Genomic DNA, 12612 nt, shown 5'->3' on the forward strand with positions numbered 1-12612 from the left:
GTGAAAAATGAACTCCCAAGTTTTTTTGTGGTAAATTCCAGGACAGCAATATGATCTTTGCCATTTTTATCCAGATAAACTATCATCTTATGGTGTAAATATGGTAAAATCTGTAATGATTTCCTTTCTTATGAATATAGAGAAGCAATCTGTGATTAGCTCTTATTTGCTTTCCAATAGTTAAGGCTGGGGCCCAGGGCTTTTTTTGAGCAGGTATGCACAGAAACACAGTTCTGGCTTGCTTGGTATTTGGCCTAGTATGCAAATGAGTCCCTGCTGGAATTTTTCTACAAAAAAGTCCTGTGTGAAACAATGGTGATGTCAGGGGATGTGGCCTAATATGCAAATTAGTTGTTGCTGGGCTTTTCCTACAAAAATAGCCCTGCTGGGGCCTGTTTGTCAGCTCTTCTCTTGTAAACAAATAGTTGTCTGTGCTCCCTCCCCCTCCTCATTTTGCTCCCTACATAATAAATGTGCACAATGCAGGGAGCTATTTAATGCTGAGTCAGACCACTGGTTTACCTAGGTCAGTATTTTCTACTCTGATTGCTAGCAGCTTTCTATGCTGTCAGGTCAAGTTCTTTCACATCACATCACTTACTACCTGATCTCTTTAACCTGAGATGCCAAGGACTGAATCAGGGATCTTCTGCCTGCAAAGCAGTTCTGGGACTTGTTGACAGAGTAATTAATACAGCAACACTGCAGAATCTAACTAAGCAATAAATAAAGGCTTATTTAGGAACTAGCATACTTGATATGAAAGAGGAGAGACTAAGGGTGGAATCACACTGGGAATTTAGCATGGCAGTATCCCAGTTTTGGAAAAGCTTGTGCTTTTTGATGCATGTTTGGCAATCTGGCTGGTATACCATCTGCCTAACGCACCAGCCAGTGCCTTACCATCTTTGATGGAAGCTGTAGCAGGCTGGGCATTGAAGCATCCTCGGCTTATAGTCCTGGGTGACTTCAATGTCCATACTGAGGATGCGGCTTCCACTCAGGCGATGGACCTAGTGTCTTCCATGGCAGCACTCATCGCTCCAACATGACCTTCCTGCCATAATGGATACTGTGAAAGAACTTGGGGCACCGAGCACGTCTTCTGGTTCATTTCTAGATTCCTTCAATCCACTCAGCTTGGAGAAGGTCAACAGGATCCTTTTTGCTGTATGCCCTATGACCTGTGGGTTGAACCTGTGCCCGTCCTGGCTTATAAAAGCTAGCCAGGCATTGCTACGTGAGCCACTACAGGGTATTGTCAACAGATCCCTGGTAGAAGGGATCTTTCCCACACCTCTTAAAGAGGCTGTGGTCTATCCCCTCTTTAAAAAAACTATCTGCAGATCCAGCCATATTGGCAAACTATCAGCCGGTATCAAACCTTCCCTTTTGGGGTAAGGTTATAGAGCAGGCAGTGGCAACTCAGCTACAGGGATTCCTGGATGACACTTCTGCACTGGATCCATTCCAGTCTGGCTTTCAACCAGATCATGGGATGGAGATGGTTCTAGTTGCCCTCATAGATGACCTCATGCGACACCTGGATCAGGGCGGCTCAGCGGTACTGTTATTATTAGATCTGTCAGCCGCATTTAATACTGTTGACCACCAGCTACTGACTAGCCGGCTTGCCAATGTGGGGATTCAGGGGTCCGCCTTACAATGGTTGGCCTCCTTTCTCCAAGGTCAGGGTCAAAGGGTGGTGATAGGGGAGGAATCATCCCAAAGGCACCCACTTATATGAGGTGTATCACAGGGTGCGGTTCTGTCCCCGATGTTATTTAACATCTATATGCACTCCCTTGCCCAGATTGTCAGGAGGTATGGGCTGGGATGTCACCAATGTGCAGACAACACCCAGCTCTATCTATTGATGGGAAAATCTGTACCATGGAAAATCTAGACCTACCTCTTCAAGCTGTAGCATCTTGGCTCAGGTTGAGTCGGTTGAAGCTGAATCTGACAAAGACGGAGGTTCTCTATCTGAGCCGGGGTGGTCCGAGGTCAGGAGATTCATCTGCTGGCTCTTGACGAGGTGCCACTAATACCGGTCCCTAAGGTCAAGAGCTTAGGTGTGCTCCTGGAGTCCTCTCTTACAATAGAGGCCCAGATAGCAGCCACTACTAGATCCACTTCTTTTCCTCTTCAGCGGGTGTTGCAGTTGGCCCCTTTCCTGGAGCATGACGACTTAGAAATGGTGATCCATGCTATGATCACCTCAAGAATACTCTACTGCTTTCTACATGGGGCTACCCTTGATGGTGACTTGGAAACTACAGCTAGTGCAGAATGCTGTGGCATGGCTGTTAATGGGGCTCCCTCGGTGGGAGCACATTCAGCCAGTGCTAAAAGAGCTGCACTGGCTACCTATTGTGTTCCGAGTCCGTTTCAAGGTGTTGGTATTGACCTTTAAAGCCCTTTATGGTCAGAGGCCTGTCTATCTGCGGGACTGCCTTTCCCCACATGTTCCCCAGAGAGCACTGTGATCAGGGACAAAAAATCTACTGTCCATCCCTGGACCAAAGGAGGCTAGGTTGCGTTTGACATTGGCTAGGGCCTTCTTGGTGGCTGCACCAGAACTGTGGAACGCTCTCCCGGAGGCCATAAGGGCCCTGCAGGATCTTTCTACTTTCCATAGGGCCTGTAAGACCGAATTGTTCCAACAGGCCTTTGAAATCTATCTGGGAGAGAACTGCCACCCCACATCATTATAGAGCTACTATGTGATCACCATAAGAAAAGAAGGACTTGCTATATTATAGTGGTACAGCACCACGTAATGATTTTAAATTGTAACTATGTTTTATTAATTTTAACTTGTAAATATGAATATTGTTAGCTGCCCTGAGTCTGCTTGCAGAGAGGGTGGGATAGAAGTTTGACATAAATAAAATAAAATAAAAATGCCGTGGCAATCATGCCCCCCCTCCACTGCAATGCACTTTCCAACTGGATTTTACTGTGTGAACTGGTAGAATCCAGTTGGAAAGTGCATTGGAAGTGGATTGAAAGCGCCTTATTTAGTGTGTGTGATCACTGCCTGAATTTGGCACCTCCAAGAAGAAAGAGGAAAATGACCTAAGAGTAGCTATCTAGAGACAGACAAGTAATGACATTTCATAGGTGAGAGAAGGTGCTGTCCTCATTCTCCTATCTAATTGTCTTCTTGCTGTCCCCTTCAGGGTCTTCATTTGTTACCCAAATAGACGGTCTCCTAATTAGTTGGGGGAATTAGCTTTAAGGAGACAGAGAGGGATAACTGGGGGGGGGGGGGCGTAACTGAGATTCTCCACCTATGTATACTAGGATTTTTCCCTTTAAGAGAATTCTTGAAACAAACCAGGCAGGTGTTTAACCAGAAAGGTTTTTTATTAAAAAGAGAAAGAATAAAATAAGATGTACACAATAAACACACATGCAAGAGCTAACGAAGAGAAACACAGGTAGGACAGGGGAGAGAGATCTTAAGGAAGGCTTAAGTGATTATCAGTCCTGAGGAAAAAGTTCAGCATCCCAAAAGCCCCTTTCACGGACACTCCCAAACCTATACATTCAGGGAACAGTGTGCAACCGTGGTATTTAGCAAAACACTTATGAAATGGGAGCATTTGGTGGTGGTGGGGAGTCCCCCTCAATACATTCTAAAGAGAGGAGAAAGTAGCTAAAGGAACAGAATTCTCCCATGAAAATAATCAGATATTTGATTATGAAACAGCCAGGGTGAGGTGGGGACGTTTACTCACCCTCAATAAATACAGGTGGAAACAGTGAAGCTGCCAGAAAGGAATGAGGGCAGAAATGTCCATCTCATTCCTCAAACACTGGATTGTGGTGGCAACCTCTCTGCTTTCCAGAAGCTTCTGCTGGCCAGTGAAACTGTTACTGTGGACACTAAATAGGGCCATGCCTGCAGAACTGGCCTTAAACCAGGTTTTTAAAACAGATACTTTTTAAAAGGAAATAAGGCACTGCATCTCTAGGGTTTGTCCTCTGAGAGAAATATTTTTTTTTTATGAAGACCTGAATTTCCTGCCACCTGGGGAAAGAGGAACAAAACCATAAACTCAGCATCCTCTCAAGGTAATGACAGTGCTTGTGCAGTTTGAGGAACAAGTTCAAGCAAGCTAGGATTTAGCAGTAATCAAATAGAGTCTATAGGGACAGTCCCAAACTTTAATACAACTCTGAGATCTGTTCAACTCACCACAAATACTAAAAACATAGAAGGTTATCTTTGGTTTAATGGAAGTCTCCATGGAGCTTTCAAAAATTCATAAGTTAGTAACCAACAGATGCAGCCTTCAAGCCTTACTTGGAGCAGATGTACAAGAGATTTAAAGGCACTTTTGTTCCTCTGTCAGCCTGGTTCCTTTAGACAAGCAGGGTTATACTTTCACTTTTTTGACAAGAATGTCATCATTTCCGAGTCCCACTGTAAGGAGAAGCTTAAGTCAAGTTTGAAAAGTTTTCTTGTTTTTTTTTTTTAATCCACCTAATATGATTTAGCAAGGGTGATTTCTGAACTAGAAATTGGTTTTACAAGTCTGAGTGAGTTTACAGAAGCAACTGTTAGTGAAAACATCTACATACTTGAAAGTGAAAATGTGTTTGATGAAGATGCATGACACAAGTGTTCCCAGAAGCTATTTTATTCACTAAGTTTCAAAGCAAAACTTTGTTTTCACACCAAGGTTTGCAGATGAATTTATTCTTTCCCCAATTCTACTGTGACAAAAATGTTGTCCATTATTTTTGTTGGCCATGGAGATGATTATGCTGTTGTTGACTAGTGATCATTGGGGCTAAAAATGCAGAACACTTGCCCACACATGCTAAAATTCTCCTTTAGATCCACTTGCCTCCAGCCAGGAATCAGAGAAGAAAGAAATCTGGGTTTCTTTTCATTGTGTTTCTTCACTTGAAAGAGTTTGAATAGCTTGTATTGAAATATATTCTATTGAAACTATTTAGGGTTTCATGCTAGAAATGTTTACTCAGTCTCCTCCACAGAATATTGATAGTGTCTCTTCTTGTCATGCTATGAAAGAGATGCAGCAGCTAAAGAATATTTCAATTTCCCAGATGGAATACATAATTCCAAGAGATTTCTTGTGGCTTTTAAAAAAAATAAATGCTGTTTAAAATTTTGAACAAGGGGCACAACTTTAACAGCAGAAAGCAAAATCTATGCTTAAGAAAAATGCCAGCTTTTGAATTGTACTCAGATAGAAAAGGCAGCCAAGAAAACAGAATGGGGGGTAGGATTGCAGGCACCAAGTTAGGAAAGTCCTGGAGATTTAAGGAGGGGGGCTGGAGAGGACAGGTACCTCCGTGGGGACAATGCCACACAGCCAGTCATAGAATCATAAAGTTGGAAGGGACCTCCAGGGTTATCTAGTCCAACCCCCTGCACAATGCAGGAAACTCACAAATACCACCAAATCCCCTCTTCCCTCAAATTCACAGAATCAGCATTGCTGTCAGGTGGCCATCCAGCCTCTGTTTAAAAACCTCCAAAGAAGGAGAGCCCACCACCTCCTGAGGAAGCCTGTTCCACTGAGGAACCACTCTGTCAGTAAGTTATTCCTAATGTTGAGCAGGAAACTCTTTTGATTTAATTTCAACCCATTGGTTCTGGTCTTACCTTCTGAGGCCACAGAAAACAATTCTGCACCATCCTCTATAAGACAGCCCTTCAAGTACTTGAAGATGGTGATCATATCACCTCTTAGCCACCTCCTCTCCTGGCTAAACATCCCCAGCTCCTTCAACCTTTCCTCATAGGACTTGGTCTCCAGACCCCTCACCCTTTGTTGCCCTCCTCTGGACCCGTTCCAGCTTGTCTATATCCTTTAAAATTTGGTGCCCAAAAATGGATACAATACACCAAGTAAGGTCTTACCAGAGTAGAGTAAAACGATACCATCACTTCACATGATCTGGACACTATACTTCTGTTAATACAACCCAATATTGCATTGGCCTTTTTAGCCACCACATCACACTGTTGACTCATATTTAGCGTATTATCCGCTAAGAACACTAGATCCTTTTCGCACATACTACTGCCCAGACAAGTCTCCTCCATCCTATAACTATTCATGGGATTTTTCCTAGCTAAATCCAGAACTTTACATTTATCCCTGCTAAAATTCAGCCCAGTTTTCCAGCCTGTCAAGGTCATCTTGTATCCTATTTCTGTCTTCTACAAATGCAAATCATTTATGCAAATCATTTATAAAGATGCAAATCATTTATAAAGATGTTGAGCAAAATAGGTTCCAGGCCAGATCCTTGAGGCACTCCGCTTGTCACTCCTCTCCAAGAGGATGAGGAACCATTCACAAGCAATCTTTGAGTGCGATCTGTCAACCAGTTACAGATCCACCTAATGGTAACAGAATCCAAACCACATTTTACCAACTTGTCAATAAGGATAGTATATATAACCTCATCAAAAGCCTTACTGAAATCAGTCCACCCTCTAAAGTATCCATTTTTCTCCAGAGAAACTGATCTCTGTAGTCTGAAGATGAGTTGTAATTCTGGGGAATCCCTAGGTCCCAAATGGAGACTGGCATCCCTAGCTCCACCACAAGATATTCTTGGCAGGTGGCAGTGGCCTGGATTAGCTCATCTGATGAACTGATCTATCACTATGGCTACCAAGCTTTCTATAGTACCCTACCCCTGTGGAACAGTAGTCACCTGATGCTGAATCTGTTTCAAATTGAGATTATGAGAATTTGACAAAAATGTTGAGAATTACTTTGATTGCAGTGGCCATTGTTTTGAGAGTGGAGCACCTCAAATGATCATTTTGATTATTTTCTTACAGTTTTAAAACTTTTTTTTAGCTTTACTGCTGCACAGTGAAGGCCATAGCAGCAAAACCTATTAAAAATAACACACACACACACACACACACAAATCTTCTTACAAGCTGAGTAGTGATGGAAGAAATAGATAACTGGAGAACACTGACAAAATCTCAACTGAGAAAAAAGGTTTAATCTGGGTCACAGCCACAGTGGGGTCCCCAAGGTCCTGGCCCCACCCCTTTAGCACAAATGAAAGGGACTCGGCCGCACCACTTACACTCCCAACTTGAAAGAGGTAGGCATGGGGCTCTTTTTGGGGATGGGAGCATGTCTGTAGGATGTGAGATTGTGCTTTCTTGTGAGGATGCTTGTGTGCTCTGGGGCTGAGAATAGGGATGGTGAGGCTTTTTGGTTTGTACATGGCATTGTTGGGTGTGTACATGGCATAGGGGAGGAGGTATGCCTCCATCCCAGGTGTGCAAAGGTGGGCCTTTCCAAACACAGGCTGGTGGGAGGGATCAGAAGAAGTTCAGAGCATGCATGGCCATTAATGTGCATAAGTGTGCATGTGGGGCATGTCAGTGCTTGTAGTTTCCCAGGTGCACATCAACATGCGCTGTGAAGGAGACATGCACCTGGGGCACAAGGAGCAAGCTGGCATGGAGTTCCACATGCACTGGTCAATTGGCTTCCCTGCTTCAGAGCAGAGGGTCTGTGGGAACTTCTCCCACCTGTTGTGGAGTTAATTTGAAAAGTGCCATCCTTGGAGTTTGCAAACTTTGGTCACTGGAGGGGGGCAGAACATGGCAGACCAGCCAGCCCAGGCACTGAGACAAAGGGGCTCCTAGGTGCACTGCTTGGGTGCTCCTCTGGCTGCCAGGTTGTTCCTGTTTTGTGTAGTAGGGAAGCAAACCATGTTTAGAGAACAGTCTGTGAGCAGGACCATGGCCTGGATGGTAAAAGGTGCACCAAGTGGTGAGAAAGTGTGGTGAAGTTTGAAATGAATGGTGAGGCAGGTAGTGCTTATCTGACCACCCCCTTTGGAATTCATGTGGAGTCTCCTTTCGCAGAAGAGGTCTTCAAGCTGGTGGCCCCCAAGAGGGTGCTTCTGGAAGGTGGTGAGCAATACAAGATGCCTTGGGTTCCTTTGCTTGGCCATGTGAGTGGCACTCGGGTTTTACAGCCATGGTGGGGGGGCAGAATAGATAGGAAGAAGATTTTTAGGATATTTTTAGCACAAAATTACACATTTTTAAATTTTTGTGACATAATTTTGTCATGTTAGTTTAGGCCTCCATGGCCCTATGACTTTCCGCTGTGCCCCTCACTTAAAATTTCCTAGCTATAGGTCTGAGTTAAACAGGCTTATACTCTGGTAAACAGCTGTGAGGAGGGAGTTCCAAAGTCAGTGAGCCACCACAGAAAAGGCTTATATCAGGGACCACCTACCTCACATCTGAAAAAAGATGCTGATGTTGCAAGGTCCTTGAGGAACATTTTAAATGATAGGCAGACTCATTGGGGGAGCAATAGTAATGTGTGAAATTGTCTGGCCACTTTAGCTTAGAACTGCCTATTGATTGGCAGGGGGTTTCTTGGATCTGAACCACAAATTTCACACCACACTGATGGCTGGAGATAATTTTCTGGAGATACCAAGCATTTAACATGGGATCTTTCCCATACAGACAGGACCAGTGCACGGGAGTAGGTGAACTAGTGACTGCCTAGGGCACCAGCTCGCAGTAGGGGCTTCCCCACTCGTACCATCCCTGAGCCTCTGACTTGCTTCCCCTCCCCAGCACCCTCTGAACTTGAAGAGCGCTGCAGAGGGGAAGCGCCAAGTGTTCTTTCTCAGCTCTGAGGGGTTGGAGAAGAGTGCTGGGGAGGAGACATGCCGATGTGATGACATCACCCAGACATGCATGTGCTTTGCTCACACATGATAACTTTACTCCCAGGGGGTTTGGGGGAGTGGTTGCACATTGGGGTTCTTCTTCAAGCAACAGAACTCCATGTGTGGGGCTGCATACTGAAGATATTCATAAATAATGGCTACTCTGCAGCAGAACTATGAATGGTGTTGATAGACTGAAGGCAGGGGAGACTAGTCAAGGCACCATTGTGCCTTGCATGTTACGGTGTGTGGTTCCTCTTCCCTCCTCACCTCTTTCTCAGTACTAGTTTTGGTTCTGCAGCTTGAAAATATTTCTATAACTGTTTTTAACCAAATAAGACATTGGATGGGGCAGAAAAGAACAGAGTGATCCTGCTCTATTCTTGTACTCATTGTGTTTGAGTGGTTTAGCTATGCTGTATTGGGGATGGATGTTACAGCTGGGACCTGACTTAGTTGAAAGGAAAAATGCGAAGTAAGTTTCTAGGATTCACTGATAAATAAGTTCTGAAGATGTCCACAGGAGATTCTTCCAAATTTCATTGTTATGCTGGCAAGGCAAAAGATCTCACCTGTGGGACTCTGCACATATATAAATTTAGTTTAAACTGAGTTGCTGCCTGCACAAAAGTTGCATGCCAACATAGTATCTGCAAGGTGGCAGATGCCTACATCAACAGACATGTAGCTAGATTGCACAGGTTGCAGCACATTTGAAATGAGAACCTGAGTTCACACAGGGAATGCCTCACCAACATCAGGTTTAAATCAACACTAAGATTAATGCAGAAGGTGGAAAAACCTATGGTCTGTCTGAACATTTCTGGCATGATCTGAAATGTGTTTTATATACTATCTTCCAGTCAGATGACTGTTGGGCAATTATTTCTTCCTAATGATTTCTATAAAATAGCAAATTTTCCTTTCATCATTTCTAATAACAATTTTGATGCTTAAAAAAAATGCTAATGTTCTTATTTGTGCCACTGGGGATCTTCCTAATCTTGTTTTATGTAAAGAGACATGTAGTAATGAAAGAACAGACTCTCTATACAGGGGAGATATTAATAAAAGGTGATTTATATGTTAATGCTGTTGACCTGATTTTCATCTTGCAATTCAAAATCTTTTTAGGGGATTGGGGGTTTCTTTTTGCAAACACTGTCAATTGTTACAGTGGGCTATATTTACATTTTAGCCTTTATCAGGCTGATATGTCACATTGTTTTAAGTAGAGGAAGAAACCTGGATCAAAGTTTGAATATTGCTTGGGGTCCATTCTCCTGGGGTTAAAGGCTCTGAAGAAAGGCTCTTTTCTTTTCCTTATTTTTATCTTGCCAGCTTTGAAGTTTCACATCACAGAAAGACCAGAAGAAATGGTCTAGGTTGGCCTCCTGTTGGACCCTGTCTTCTGTATTCAGCCAGAGGGCTTTCTTTTACTTGCACCGGTCAAGAGGCATTCTGTCTCCATGAGAAGTTAAGTGAGCTGTCAGTCCTGGCCCCTGCTGATTGGGGAATGAGGGACCAACATCAGAATCCTACAACAGAGCTTTATTTCTGACATGTTCCGTGTAAGAAAAGGATTCATTAGAACTAAAATCATTTCTCCCAGAAGTACTTTCCTCAAGCAGGTAGTTCTATTCCCTTGCACATATTTCCTTTTGCACTCTCTTAGCATAACTTGTCCAACACATTTTTTTTTTTTGCTTTGATAGGCTAGTTTAAAGGACCTGACAAGTAGACATCATACAGAGGAGTGGAACAATGCAGCTTAGATTACTGCTGTTTGTGGTAACTGGAGTTATAATGACAACAAAACTGTGTAGTTTATGTCTGCTGGATAATCTAAACATCAGCTAGTCAGACATACCTCATAAAAGAAAGAAGTCAGGGATTCAAAACTACTTGAAAAAGAAATACTACCTGTTGTCTTATCTGCCACTAGATCTAATTCTGATATTTGCAGATAGCAAAATGCACACAATTAGTCCAGTCACAACAATGACTGAAGGTCCTACAAACTTGGAGGAAAACCCAGGTTTCCATTTAAAAAAAACTGTAAATGTAAGTAAATCAATGCCCATATATTAAGATAACTCCCTCCCCAAGCTTAATAGTGATGTCTATGCATGAACAAACAAAAAAATCTAAAACAAACCAACCAGTTTAACATCATTTTGAGTTGCCATTGCAATCAACATGCACCTGTCTCAACATGCACCTGTCTCAAGATTTGGCACCTAGTTCAGAGGCAACACCCTGGACAAGGAGGAGCTGGTAAGTAGCAGGGGGTATGATAGCAACCAAGAGGAAGGCAATAGTAACAAGAAGACTGGGTAAAGTTATGCAGTAGTGAAGGAAGCCCTGTTAGATATGTAGAATTACTGTATTTGGGGGAAATAGGAGTACCGATAGGCCTCACCGAAGCCTTTAGCTCAGTCTGCAAAAGGCCTGTGTGCATACTAGTGGAGCATGCTGTGGCAGACAGCTAATGGAACTAACTCTGATTAGTGAACTGCTTCTGTCAAAAGAGGGTGGCAGACAGTTGGAGAAAGCAGTTACAGAGTTGAAGGAGTTGGAGAGTGACTGGAAAAGAGAGTTCCAGGTGGGCAGCCGGGTTGGTCTGAAGCAGCTGAACAAAGCAGGAGTCAAGTTGTACCTTTAAGACCAACCAAGTTTTATTTAGAATGTAAGCTTTCGTGTGCTCTCTAAGCACACTTCATCAGATGAGGGAATCAGTATTGTGACTGGAATACATGCAGTTTATTGATTAAGAGGACAAACTAACTGATCACATGGTCACATAAAACAGTGTGGCTTGGCCATTTGGTCTGGAATGTGAAATGTGTAATAGAAGGTAATAAAATTCCCTGCCAAATGGTGTTTCTGCAAATCTAGGTAAATCACAAAAGGACTTGGCCCTGGTTACCTGATTGGACTTCCAGGTAACAATAGGCCAAAGGGGGAGGCTCCAGGATGACCATTAAAGGAAAGAATGGGAGAAATTATTGGGGTGGAGGTGATTAAAAGGCTATCAAAACTTATTTAAAAGGTGACAATAGATGGCCAAATTGATGGCTACCTAAGGTAACACCCGATCTATACAAAGAAACTTGGCTCTGGGTAAAAATGTTCTTCTTCTTCTTCATTCCTCCACTGGCACCACCCTTTGTCTTGGGTTCCGTTGGACAAAGGCTTAGGCAGTCTGACAGGATCCATGCCTAAGATAATCTTGATTGCCTTATGCATAGGTGACATCTGTTGCGTACGTGAGCCTCCCGCTTCGCTGTCATGGAGTCTGGCACTGCAGGAAGATAGCTGTTGGTGATGTTAGCCTTCCCATATGGATTCTATGGTCAAGGCTGGAAACCACTTGCCTGGACAGTTCCTGGCGGTGCAACTTCTTCCACTGCAACGGCCAAGATGGTCCCTCCCTTCCTTCTCCCCTCAGCCTCACACCAGGGGTCACTGAGGAAGCCGTTAACCAGACACAGTTGCTAGACAACCAAAGATGCTTCTGTCAGTAAAGGGAGAGCCCTCAGCTGAATATAATGCCATAGAGTCCACCCTCCAAATCAGTTATTTTCTCCAGGGGTAGAGAGATCTGTGTCTAGAGTTCAGTTGTGATCCCAGGAGGTCTTCAGGCTCCACCTGGAAGTTGGCTACCATGGGCCTGGCAGCACCCTCTGGGTGACTTCATGCCACCTGACTGGCATGACTTAACTAGGCCTGGCTGCTTGCTCCTGTTCCGTTTGAGTGTGTTGCCTGAATAGAAGCTTAGTGGAGACCTTGAGTCCCAAGTGAACTTTTAATGTGTATTGGATTCTTGATTAATCCCTTGCCTGAGGAAGGATTCTGGAAAGAGGAGAAAAGTCAACATCCCTATTTCAG

This window comes from Heteronotia binoei, chromosome 9 (assembly GCF_032191835.1).
Source record: "Heteronotia binoei isolate CCM8104 ecotype False Entrance Well chromosome 9, APGP_CSIRO_Hbin_v1, whole genome shotgun sequence".
In the NCBI taxonomy this organism is placed as follows: Eukaryota; Metazoa; Chordata; class Lepidosauria; order Squamata; family Gekkonidae; genus Heteronotia; species Heteronotia binoei.